We start from the raw sequence: 13,830 nt of genomic DNA on the forward strand, positions 1-13,830 counted from the left end.
TATATATAGTATAATATATATGACATTGTTTCTTTTCATTATCTATTTACATATATTATATTAATTATTCATCTAGAAATAAACATTCTATAGATTCATTCAAAAAGGCACGAATCGCCTACGTTGCAACAGATATGCTACGGTAGGCGAATGGTTGTCTAAAAAGTTGATGACGTAACCGTACTCGTTATCGTTTTGTTAAGCTTGCGAAAACTGCCTAATGCTGACAGCCAAACCACATTTATCAAAAACATTAATTAAGATATCAGCAAAACGGTTTATCTATTTGATTAACTCTTTAGCCTACATTTGCTACTTCAGTTATTATTAATTTTGAGCTCTGTTTCGTGAACTGAATATTAGCATTTAATTTAAAACTTTAAAAGCCTGTAATATTACCGTATGTTAATTTTTTTAATCTGCATGTGTATGTTGATGTTCCAGAAGTAAGTTTTTGGTTGTTTCTTTTACATTATTTTTTTTTATATATTATACGAAATACATAGTATTATTAGTATGTTATAAATAGGCCTATATAGTGACTCACTCGACGATGATTGTTATATCAATACAATCGATATTTCCTATTTTTTGCTATTTTTACATTTTATTGCGCTGTTTATGGTATTGCTCTATACACTCAACCATGTCCAATCTATTTCAGAAACTTAGTGAATAACATTTTGATCTTTTTGATCCTTTTTATTAAAATGAAAATGAAGGATGGCATTTATCAAAAACCTATTTTAATGCGGTTGAATAATTTTTGGGATACAACTAAAATTATACGGATTTTTTAAAACAGTTTTATACAAAAACAACCTTTACCGCACAGTACCACAATTTTTGTTTAGTGTACTCCAACATGCTCTTGTAATGATTGACCATTCTTATTTTGATAACTCCTGATTTACCCTACTCCCACGTGCTTATTAATATTTTAATTGCATCAAATTCACTTGGATTGGTGTAGGCTATATAATCGGTTGAGTGTTATCATAATATCTGTATAAGGAGAACACTAAACTAGTTTCGCTCTCTCAAGTATTTGCTGTCCCGCCTGGTTTCATAAGGTATTTAAACAGCACTAGAGATTACTATGAACATCCATGTTTAATCACAATGACTGCGTTAATCTACGTGTAGCGTGTCTTCCACAGGTTATTCAACACGATTTACAGACATTAATGCGCTTGTTCCAACTTATAATAGGTCGAGTACTATTGCCTTCTCTGCTTACATTTTCATTAAAAAATATCTCTCGATTTACCCATCTTATGGTAACCTAGTTAATTTTTTTGCTAGATACCATGTTTTTTCACTCATGTTATAATATTCAATATCAATATTCTTTTACTTTGAGTCTACATTTCTACGGATCAAGTGTCTCCATGAGTGTCTATGTATTTTTCTTGAACCCTAAAATCCATTATGAATACGTCTTCCCATATGTAAACTAATCTTAGAAGATAATGAATAATAATAATAATTTTAAAAAAAGCAATACACACTTTGAATGAAACCAGAGGTCTTGCAAACAACGTTGCATACTGTTAACCAAGACACTATTTAAGATTTACTGATACTCTCCTCCATAGGCCTTCTAGATAACAGAACATCAACTAATCGAAATAATGTACTACTCATAATATGAATATATTCACAAAAAAAATAGTATTTTCTATGTATAAAGGTGGGGGCTTGATCAAATCTGAATTTTATTACCGCAAATATACAAGAAACTCCAAAGAGATGATAATAGTGTTGCCAGGTATAGTTATTAGATAGAATAAACAAACGGTTTCGGTTATCAACCTTTGTCAAGTTGTCAAGTTGATAACTGAGAACTCGTTTGATTTAATAACATAATATTACCATCCTTCCGGATTTTTTTTTTTTTTGTAATTTACCATTTTGATCCTATTAGGTTTCCGTGGTCTAATGGGTATGATATTCTCCTTGATAGCGGAAGGGTTGCAGGTTCAAATCCCACAGTACCAACATTCAAAAGTATGAAATTCATTTCAATCATTTAAATTCACAGTTGGTATATTGTGAACTAATATAGGCCTACTATAACTTGGTTTGACGTCTGAAATGTAATTTTTGTCTAAAGTTAATATGGTATTACTAACAAGTTTGCTGTAGACGGTACAGTAATGTTGATCTGACATTTATTTAGGAATAACAAATTATTTAGGATTCCCTGCTACAAATCACATGCAGTCGACGTTTTACCTACACTTGTCATAGAGGGAATTAGTGTAAGCCTGAAACTCCGAATGACCTATGGTATGTAATAAACTATAATACTTCAGTGCTAAACAGACAAATAATAATGAAAATCAGGAATACAAATTATATTGTAGGCCTCTAATAAGCAATTTCGTAGTCTGAATTGTACATGCCCATATTAATGTACATGCCCATATTAAGTCAGTCGATGTCATCATCACACATATACGCACGACATAGCTTAATGTATCTTGGACACGGGCATGTGCAGTTCGGACTACGAAATTGTTTATTAGAGGCCTACAATATATTATTATCATCCAATTAACATCGATTCTTAACAAATACAACAGCTTCATGTATTCTTTCCAGGACTTCGCGTCTGTAACAGAGGTTTTATGATTCGGCCAAGCCCCATTTTCGAAGAAACCTACTTCTGGCAGAGGCGGATCCAGTAGGGGCATTTTAAAATTTAGTGGAAAAACGGGGTGGGTTTTTCCACTAAATTTTAAAATTCCAAGGCATATATTGAAATTAACGGTCGCACTTATCTATTCTGAATTATGTTGTGCCTCCGCGTTTGAAAAATTCTGGATCCGCCCCTGTCTAATAAAAGTCCTCACTTGCATCAAAACTATCAAAATGGCGATTGAATTTGCATGTTAGAATGCTTCAGCTAAAAGGGGCTTTGCCCTCTAAATCTCATATAAGCTCCTCCACTAACCAACCAGGGCGCCTATTCACCCTCTTGAGCTTTTGACTGTCATGGGAGATCCTGGTTATAGGCCTGGGCTTTAACCATCAAACAAATTTATCTTTGAAAAAAATTCTAATTCTATCTTATTGTTATGTGTAGGAGATGCATGTCTTAGCAGTGAGGCACAACAAGGTTAATTGATCATTAATTGATTATGGACTTTTCAACCAATTTTATAGAAAATTCGTCCCATTTAAATATAGATTCTTCTCATACGCATATTCTGATTGGATTTAAACAGTCAGAATCGTCCCACATGATTTGAGTTTTTAAATCTCTGTAACAATTTCAGCAAACTATAGTCAACCAGTGGCGGATTTAAAGGGGCCCAGCCGGCCTGGTTCCACCACAACCCCCCCCCCCCAACACTAAATTTTTCAAAATTTAAACAAAAATTGAGCAAAAAAGATTCTACTCAACTTTTGAGTCTAAGAATGCCATTTCCGGCCATCTAGAGGTGCCATAATCATAAATTTTCTTACCTCAGCCCAAGCCATGGTGGGGCTGAGGTAGTGTAGTCCCTTCATCTGTGAAAGTCCCTCTCTGGGCCCCCTATATTTCAAATTCATGGATCCGCCACTGGAAATTCAGAGAGCCTGAGCCGACGCAGTGCAATGCTATATATTTACACAACTTAATAATCCAGCAGACGATCGGCCACCATTCAGTCGTCGCCAATAAATGTGACGTATTCATCGGCCGACGTTCGGACGGCACAACGTGTGTGTTGCACTATACACTAATTATCGCCGTCGACCAAGTATTCATTTTGTATAATTGCTATTGCGTTAAAGCTATTGCGTTTAAGAGTGAAGGTATCTCGCCAAAATATTACATTATTCCCCTCAATGTAGCTGCACTGATTCGTATTACACGTCAATCTGTAAAGAGAGGCAACCGTTGAACAGAAATTGATATAGTGCCGTACGCATACGCCTGTATATCATGATACACAGAAGTGAGTTATTCCTTTTATAGCCTAATCGATTTCTATTGATTCTCCCTTAAATTACCAAGAAACCGAAAACTTGATCAAGTCCCTTTGTTATTAAGCTAAATTCAGTCGTCAAATAGTAAGATGAGCATGCAAGAAGAGTGCAAACAACACAATCTTAGATTATCGAAAAAAACATGAATTATTTTTAACCATCTTAACAAGAGAAAGGACAGCGATGAGAAGGACAATTCATAGACAGCATTTTGATATACTTGTACCTAGTCTTCTCGTAATTCGAGACGGTCAAGTAATATCAATTTCATAAAGTAGATGAAATATTGAAACATAAAACGAATGATTACTCCTTTACTGTAGATCGATAGCTTAATAAAATGGAACTTTTTCAAATTGTTAAATGTGTTGGTAAATTGTTTAGAATGTGGTAGTATAGAAATTGGCATTCATATTTCGGAACAGATCAAAAGCCATGCCAACAACTCATAACTATAGATAACTATTGCATATTACCATAGCTAGGCACTGCGTCCAAAGTTGCTTATTAAAACTTTATGTAATTTGGACGATCACGCACGTCACTGCAAGCGCCAATTATGTGTTTCATTATAAAACACCGCTTTCAAATATAAACGAACTCGAAAATATTCAGAATGATTTACTTACGACTTTACGCATCAAATAGGCCTATAAATATGCCAAAGTGAAAAATAGTACAAATAACTAATTAAAATGATAAATCTGTTTGCCAATAATGTGTCAATGTATCAATAAAAGAAAAATAAAAGAGAGTTATCGGGAATAAGCCGACAATTTTTCATTTGATAACTTGCATATAATTTATCAAAAGAAAACTAAACACTAGAATAAGAAGAGCATATAAACAAATCACATGTAATATTTCTGATTTCTGATTATCCTTTGCCTAGAGCCTGTTTTAGTTTTCAACTTGTCTATGCCTACTGTACTCACTAAACAAAAATAACCATTAGAAGAAGCTGTAAGATGTGAACCTCACAATTTAAATATTGAAAGTATAGTTTAAATACCACGGTCAATAAAACTTCTTTCATGCAGGGGTAATGTAATTCGCTAGCCAGTTCATTACATGCAGACGACATGGGACTTCTTTCAAGAAGCAGATGGCAGCGGACTTTAAAGAAGACCTACTGGCAGCAATAAAAGAACGTCGTGGAACTTTCCAAAATCGATGAAGACTGAGAAAGTTCGACCAGTTGATGATACATATGTATATATATATATGTGTATATATACATATATATATAATTCCAAACAAAATCAGAGAGATGGTAATATAATGCCAGAGGTATACTTATTAAACACTACATCGCAAAGATCTTCAAAAACGGCTATTAGATACACTTTATTGTCATATTTTAAATAAAAAAAACCCGAAAAACTCCAAAAGGATGGTATTTTTAGTTATATATGCCTATTTATTAAATATTAATTATATTATCATCTCCTTTGAGGTTTTGTTTTTACAATTTACTATTTTCCAATGCAGTCCCCCAGTTTATAATATATGATTGAATAAAGTAATTATCGCTGCTTGTAAAAGAGATAGTTTGGCTTTTCCACATTGAAATAATACCTGTAGTTTTAAATTACGACGTCACTGTGTTACTGTACAACTAAGGGTTTGTGTTGATGGTGAATCGGTGAAACTGTGAGTCATTCACGGTGTTAGTTTAAAAAGAAAATGTTTCTGCTACCAAGACTGGTGCTGAAATATAGTACTAACCACGTACCACAGAACTCAATCCAATGTGATTTTTTTCTGTGTATGTAAGTTTCCTTGGATCTGTTTGGTTTAAATATTTATTTACTTACGTATTTCGTTTATTTATTTTGTCTTTGTGGTATAAACACAAATAAAATAACATTTACTGGTGGTGTTATACAGACATACTAAAATTTCTGTTCCATGGTCTAGGCACGGTAGGTTGAGCCTAACGAAGCATTGCCACTGAATAAACTGTATTAATGATAATAAGCTACAAAGCAACTGGGTTATGACTTAAAAACCACATGTGGAAGAAATGTTTTAGTTTTTATACCTTTTGGCGAAAAGCTACAAACTCTTCAATTGTTATAAGAAAACTTGCTGTGACAACCAACTTTCTGGAAGTTTCATCAAGGTTGAGTGCAAAAAAATTTGTGTAGGCCTATGCGTTTTAACGAATGTGTTGGTTGAACCTAGCTTTAATTAATTTGAAACACTTGAAACAACATTGATCATGTTATTTCCGTTGTCATGATATTTTAATTAAATCGTTTATTATATAAAAGTTATACAAAATGACATAATATTTTACTAGGCAATTGTTTATGAGTTATACTTGATAATGCACCTCGGTCGTTTAACTGACGCTTTATAAATTCTTATATTATATTATAGCAACAGTGCAATGTGACCAAAGTACCGCGGAAGAAAAACCAAATGAAACAAACAAGAAAACAGGACAGAAGAAAAACAATAGAGCAAAAAATCCTCTGCAGTAGCAGAAAAAGTGAAAAATTAATTAATGATAGTCGGGGATGATTAACTAAAATATTTTAATACGAATATTTTGTAAATATCTATGTGGAGTATAAAATAGTTTCCACTATGTTTATTCAAAATGAAATAATAAACATCATTACCATCATACTGGGATTGATTGACGTATTTATTAGAAAGAAAACGAGGTCAATAACGCAATATTTAAATCGTGAACTAAAAACCCATTGATGACAGATTCCAAATGATGTGCAAAAATTAAGTGACTATAATTTTGAAGATTAATTCGACTATTTAAATAATTTCAACTCAGGAAATTGCTAACGACGAGGTATAGACAAACGGTACAAATGTATCGTGAAATTACTTCAGTGCTGAAATCCTTATTTAATATATCGTCAGGTTAAAACATTTGTCTTGGATAAAAATATTATTCTTAGAATATCTGTGACTCATTTAGTAATTTACTGTGCTGCAGCGATAATAATTAGGCCAACAAGTGTTGTGTTGTCCTAACACATGTGCATTTAGAAATCGGGGTCGGTTGATCAGCATTGTTTTTACATATACCTAATTCTAGGTTCTTCGCCATTTATTGTAATAGTAACCTTGTACATTGATTGGTGAAAATGGTGACCACACGGCTTTAAAAATGCATGTTAGGAGTATAAAATACATTAATTAAAGCGTACAAAGTTGTCTTTTCAAACGTCACACAATAATTTTGATCCTTTTAAGATACGTTTCTTTAAATAGCTGATCCTAGATTTTCGATATACTCAGTCGGTGGAGCTTGAGTATCAAAGAATGTATAGTTAGTTTTATCAACATAACCACAGACACCATAAGAAAGAAATGCATTAAAGTCGAATAAAAGCAAAATTTAACACAATGAGATATATTACAAGATCTATGTTGGGGTACTTGGCACTGAAATAGTGTACCAGCATTCGGAACATATGTGAAAAAGTAAAGCAGAGTAACAAAAAACTTAATATAATCATTTAAGAATTTTATTTGTGACTTTTTTTCAATATATATTTCACGTATAAGCTAAAATGTGTCCTACATCGACTCTTCATGTTACACCACATACTGCCTAGTGGGAGTTATTAAAAGCAGTTTAAAATACGAGATGTGGGTACTTTAACATTATGAATGATCGTGGAGATTCATAGACATCCCCATCCATCAACACCTCTTCTATGACATTTAATTTATTAACGTAAATATCATCATCTTACCTGAGTTTACTTTGCTAAAAATTTATGTTCATAGTAAATTATTACGATTCTGTTTCACAATGATATAGAAGAAATTTATCTTAGTACAAGCAGTTGATAATGAGTACACACTATAATTAAATTTTTCACGGTTGTAGGATTTCATGTCCTATCCATAAGCTTCACGCTAGATCAAGAGATGCATAAGATATTTATTTATACCTCTTTGATTAATCTAAGTGGATTGAATTGCGCAGAAGATATACGACCAGCATTAATTTTGCGCGGTATCTCTGAGACTTGAATTGATTTCAATGTATCCATTAGTTGAGAATCAGTGATTTCATTAAAAGTAATCAGTGAATCCAGGAACAGGTCGTGAAGGCATTTGCATATTTGCCAAATAATAAGTAATGTCAATGTACTCGAGAGTTGGTTATCCATCAACACCTATAGTTACTTTTTACCAATCGGGTGTTGTACTTCATCGGTTGAACATAGGCCTATTTACGTATTAAAAAAAACTTCGATAGGTCTACATTATTTAAGTCATCGTACCTAAGCGCCATAACTCCAACAATAGGGAGGTTTCGCACGCGAACGCGTACGGTTAGTGTGACGGATATGTCATCATTTTGACGTTCACTACACGTAAGTGAGAAACGCGTAGGCAAATTGTGAATTTCTAGTAGGATCTTTGTTTTTTCACATTTTACGTAAGTGTAAAAAATATATGTATCTTTGAATACGTACGTGCCATTTTTGTGACATTTGAAGGCAGCAAATTACGATAGGATGCGTCTCATTTTGGGGTATCAAAACGTCGGTGCTTTGACCTTGGTGGTGGTGTCGGGATTTTGTGTAGGCTAGGCTAGGCCTACTTCTTGCAGCAAGGCACCTTTGGGTCATAAACAGTAGAGCCTATTACAAAATAACCAACACTTCTGGGCAACAAAGGAAGTATTTTCGGCTACAATTTCCAAAACCATACATAGGCCCTATACTAATAAAACTTTGAGAAGCATGATGAGAGAAGAGAATAGAGTATAATAAGCCAGAATGCCGTAAACCCTAGGCCTAGCCTAGGCTACGCTTGAATTGCGCTGTGATTGCGAAAATCACAGAACAGCTACGAACCGTTACGGATAGCTAAACGTATGCGTACACGTATTCGTTCGCGTGCGAAACCTCTCTAATAAGAGTTTCCAACATTCATATTTATAAGGTTTGAAATACATCATCAGTGATTTAGAGTTCTGCAATCGATCACATTAGATCTTAGTCTTTCCCTTACCTTCTAGAGGTTGGAATTTGTTAACTTTAACTTTAATTTAAAATATTGTCATTCTAGCTTCAACTTGATATCACAAGAAAAGATCAGGGGGTGTTATACATATGCATTATGTTACTCTAGGAAATTAGAAAATCGTAACAACTGTACCGTATTTATTCGATATTAGTGATTATGTCACCGATTTAAAGCAACTGATTTTATATATAATACCGTATGTATCTTCACGTGTAACACATCTTATATAATATATTTAATATATTATATAAATATACCATATGTTCCGTATTCTTCAGGTACATTTCCATATTCTCATATTATCTCAGATAGTCATAAAAAATTAATTTAACTTAAAATCATAAAGAATTCCATGGATGAAATCATTTTTGATTGTTTACCTATTATATGTACTTATTAATTACGTCTGTTTCTAATGTATTTAATGTTATGACTAAACAAAAAATCTAATGTGTAAAAGCATACTAGATAATGCAAATACGGATCAGGTATTTTTTCTATTTACAGTTTGAAATCGTATTACAGTATCTTCAATAGCTCATTATACAGATGATGTTTTTTTTTATAGAAGTGTTGGCAATTGGGTCATTGATCCTAATACTAAAATGTGATTTGCAATCAATTAAATGATGTGCCGAAAACAACCAATTGAGGCTCATATCTAACAAATTTATGAGAAGTCGTAAGGTTAACATGGAAAAGCCAGTGTGAAAACCTCAATTTATTATTTGAGATTGACATGTGTTGACTGTTATAAATTGTTGGGTTCACAATTCGAATAATATTTCACGGGGAGAGAGAAGCCAAATGTAATGGCATTGCTAATCCCACAAATGTACTCTTTGCCAACCAAACAAAAAACATCATTGTAACATTCTTGAACGTGGTGAATATTGTGGTTATGTAATGTCAGAAAAGAACGTTAACACATCGTTGCAGTAGCGTTTGCAACGTTATTAGTTAAAGATTACGTCCTGATACTAAAAAAAGGTTTGAATACCAAACTGCAACGTTATTATTACGTGATATTTACCTGCGTAGGAAATTACCCTCATTTATGACCGGCCTGCATTTTAGTAATAATTTTGGAGCAGTACTGCTGTCCGGTCTTGGTAGGTTCTTGAAACGAAGAGGAGGCAGTTTAAGACGGGTAAGATATTTGGACAAGGATTTTTGAAACAATGCTATAATGACTGAATATTTTATCTAAGTGTGTGTATCTACCAGCTAAGAAAAACGGTTTTTAGGAAACGATTCTTTTAAAATAACCATTTCCTATGATAGTAGAATCGGGGCCCATAAAAAACGCTTCTTTAATCGTGCCGAGGAATCGTTCTGTGGCACGTAATCGATTCCGTGTTCAGCACGTCAAGAACAATTTCTCGCGGTGCAGTTTTTAGCTGCAACATAAATTGTGAATAATGTCCGCTGAGGGTCAGCGTCAATGCACGACCTTTTAATATGGAAACGCTTTAACTGTCAGATTAGAAATTATTGTGGATATTTAAAAATCGATTGTAGTACATGAGGGGCATCAAGATATACGCTACTTACCCTTAGTGTATAAGGGCCCATATGCAATTAGTGCAATCATTGTCTTTCCAAAATCATTTTCAGGACTGGGGTGAAGATACAAAATTTAATGTGCGGGTGGTTGGTTCATTGGTTGCGAGTTTAGAGGTTCGACCTTTGTGCAAGGCACTTTTACGGTTTCCTCTTTCAACCAGAGGGTATTAGTGAGTCCCTAGTAGGTATACGAACACCAGTGCCTAAATATTTTTTCCCATTACATTTATATATTTCACATAATTCTACTACTGTTATCAATATTTATCATTAGAAACTTTTGACTGTCATCAACTATACGCCCATGTCCGTAAATGGTTGGCAGTCAACCATTTACGGACATGAGCGTATGTCCATGTCCGTAAATGGTTGACTGCCAACCATTTACGGACACGGGCGTATAGTTGATGTCCGTAAATGGTTGGCAGTAAAGTTTTTTAGGATAAATATTGAGCAGAGTATTAGAATGTGGTAAATATGTCGGTGTGTGCCTAAATTTTAGCTTTTTGCATTTTACTATAACCATTAGTATTATTTAGTTTAAAATTGTTATTGTTTGGAAAATATTTTGATTTGGACTAAGGCAGAGTTTTGTATGCTATACCGGTATTTATTATGTATTTTTAAATATAATTAAAACATGAATTTAATAAATTATACCTATAAATATATTCTGGTTATGATTAATAGAGGTGATTGAATTTTCACGTCTTTGGAAAGCATTTATCCTCAACTTTTCCTCGTCTGAGACATGCCCATTGACTAATTTTCCTTTTATTTCGCAGTCTCCTAAGGTCTTTCTTTTCTTAGGCGTTGGATTACTAAATATTTTACATAATTCCTTTGTACTTTTAATTCAAAACGGTAATAGAAGTATCGTTGCAACTAAGTAATACCGTACTAAACATAGTTCACGCAAATTATATTCAATGAATTTTTGTTTTAATTTAGCTAGGACATTTTTACCGCTTCTGTGTTTTCAACTTTTAACGTTAGAAAAAATATTTGTATAATTTAAAAAAAAATTATTATTAGGCTATTTTCTTGCTTATAGTTTATTGTTGACAGTCTCGAATAGTGACTTTGGTCGTCCCACTATATGACTCTCTATCTAATAAAGTACACACAAAAATATGGTAAAAAACATCCGGTATTCCTTTCTTTCAATTTCTACCTCGTGTATTTTCTATATACTTATGTGTTTCTTATACTCAGTTATTATTATTCTTTTATTGCTGAAGACCCCACATTGAAATAAGTCTCTACCATCAATCAATCTCTCTCTCAGATATATGTATGGTTGAATTTTGCATAGATTTTATCACACCAAACCGACACAAATGATTTTTTTTTCGCGTTTCAATGGTGTGTGATTATCATAACGAGAACGTTGGCGTTTAATTAACTTAGAGATCATGGGCACTTTCCACAGGGTATGATCCGTAGGGAGTTTTTTAATTGGCAGCGTATAATGTGATCGAATCATTCCAGACAGGTGATATACAAGTGGGTTACACGCTAGTTCAGCCATCAATCTATTCCGATTAAAAGTAAATCTATTCAATTAAAATTCAATTTGCAGTAGGACTTATAGTTTTGGTAACTAATTAAGTAGCTGGTGTAAATTAGTGCTAAAATGGTTGATCATAATGGACATATATGGGTTTTTAAATTTTTCTAGAAGTCTATAAAAATAGGGCTAGGCCTATGTCATATTTGTAATAACAGTATACTGACATTCAATTGAGCTTGACTCATGTAATACATCATTATTGCAAATGAACGGATGTTACACGCGTATCACAGAAAGTTATTTAACATTTTAGAAAGAAAAAGTTCACAAAACAAAAACGAAGTGTACCGGGAGACACTGAGTTCTATATAAAGACCAAGTAACACAAATTTAGTAAAAATTACTACTAGTGGAATCAAAGAATATGAAATGCAATTTACAGCACAGTATATACTTGCTGTTCTTATATACAACAAAAACAAAGCCAAGTTATATTATTCCTAAAACTTACTATTTGATTATTTGATAAATCTAAATGCAAAAATAAAATAATTGACCTTTCATACTACGATTGAAATGTTCATTGTAATAAATTGTACTTAATTATGTAGCCGAACAAATGAATGGCAATATACTTACCGCAATACAGCCGATTGTTCCTTTTACTCGATGTACTTGAGTCCTGGTTCCCGTGTTGCGTTTCCAATGTCTGATTCACCTCCGTTCGCTTCTACGTCTGGCTTTAAATGAATGCCCAGCAAATAGCACCTGAATTATATTTCCACGACAATGGTTCAGTCCGCATTTACAAAACCCACTCAATCAATTCGATAAATGATGAAATTTGCTTATCAACTTTACTAAATTACGTTATTCACGTCTTATAGTTATAATGGTGAACGTTTAGCAGGAAGCCATCAAGTAAATTTTTATGAATAAAGACGTTATCACTGGACGTTGTAATTGCCTTGATTTAAAAGCTTTAGTGATGCGGAGGCACTCGTAAAATTAAAATGAAAACAACGCTTTTCCGAACTGACGTTCACACATATCGATTATTAATATTTTGCATTGTTGTCATAAAACAATATCGAATGTAAAAATATTATCATCTTAATAGGCAATGGGCGCGTTACCAAGTGTCCGGGTAATTAATAATTTAACGAGAATGGAACTTTCTTTTATATTAGATGTTATTAAATAATATATTTGAAACAAGTTAAGATTTGTTTTATAATCACCGACAAACCGAGTGAACTTTTTTGCTAAAATAATAACTATAGGAATGTAAAAATTGGCCTTAAAAATTGTCTTAAGCTTCTAAAATAATTTTTGAATTTGGCAATTAAAGTCTTGAATAATGTAACCAAGAAAAATTAAAATTAGGCCTAAGACATATATTCAATCCAATGAACCAATAATTGATTTTCATAAAATGCTACTGTGTCCGTCATCATCAGGGTTTAAGATAATGAGAAGTACCGTATATTTAATCGATAGATAATTGTTATTATCTAATGATGACTTATTTTCCTCACCAAGATGCAAAAGTAATGCCGCTCATACCGTACCTTGTTTAGTATTCCTTCATAATTTTGCTAGTAATCAATATTAATTAGTAAAAATTAAATTGTTTGATATGTGTCTCCTGTTAAGTTAAGAAGTTATTTATTATTCGTATTAGATTTTACCACAAACCGTTAAAGGTGTAAAAAAAACACCAATATTTATGTATTATTTTGTCATTAAAA

The 13,830-nt window shown here is 32.9% G+C and overlaps 1 long non-coding RNA gene across 1 annotated transcript in view; it reads right to left on the reverse strand.

Annotated features, from left to right (window-relative positions):
• The window catches only part of LOC117108078, a 19,064-nt gene extending 6,185 nt beyond the window's left edge, over positions 1-12,879 (reverse strand). The window contains exon 1 of the long non-coding RNA XR_004445321.1: positions 12,719-12,879. This is a non-coding gene — a long non-coding RNA (uncharacterized LOC117108078). The remainder of the gene's footprint in view (positions 1-12,718) is intronic.
• Between the last annotated feature and the right edge of the window lie 951 nt (positions 12,880-13,830).

Source organism: Anneissia japonica, unplaced genomic scaffold (genome assembly GCF_011630105.1).
Source record: "Anneissia japonica isolate Jap-2015-1 unplaced genomic scaffold, ASM1163010v1 scaffold287960_len3192837_cov198, whole genome shotgun sequence".
In the NCBI taxonomy this organism is placed as follows: Eukaryota; Metazoa; Echinodermata; class Crinoidea; order Comatulida; family Comatulidae; genus Anneissia; species Anneissia japonica.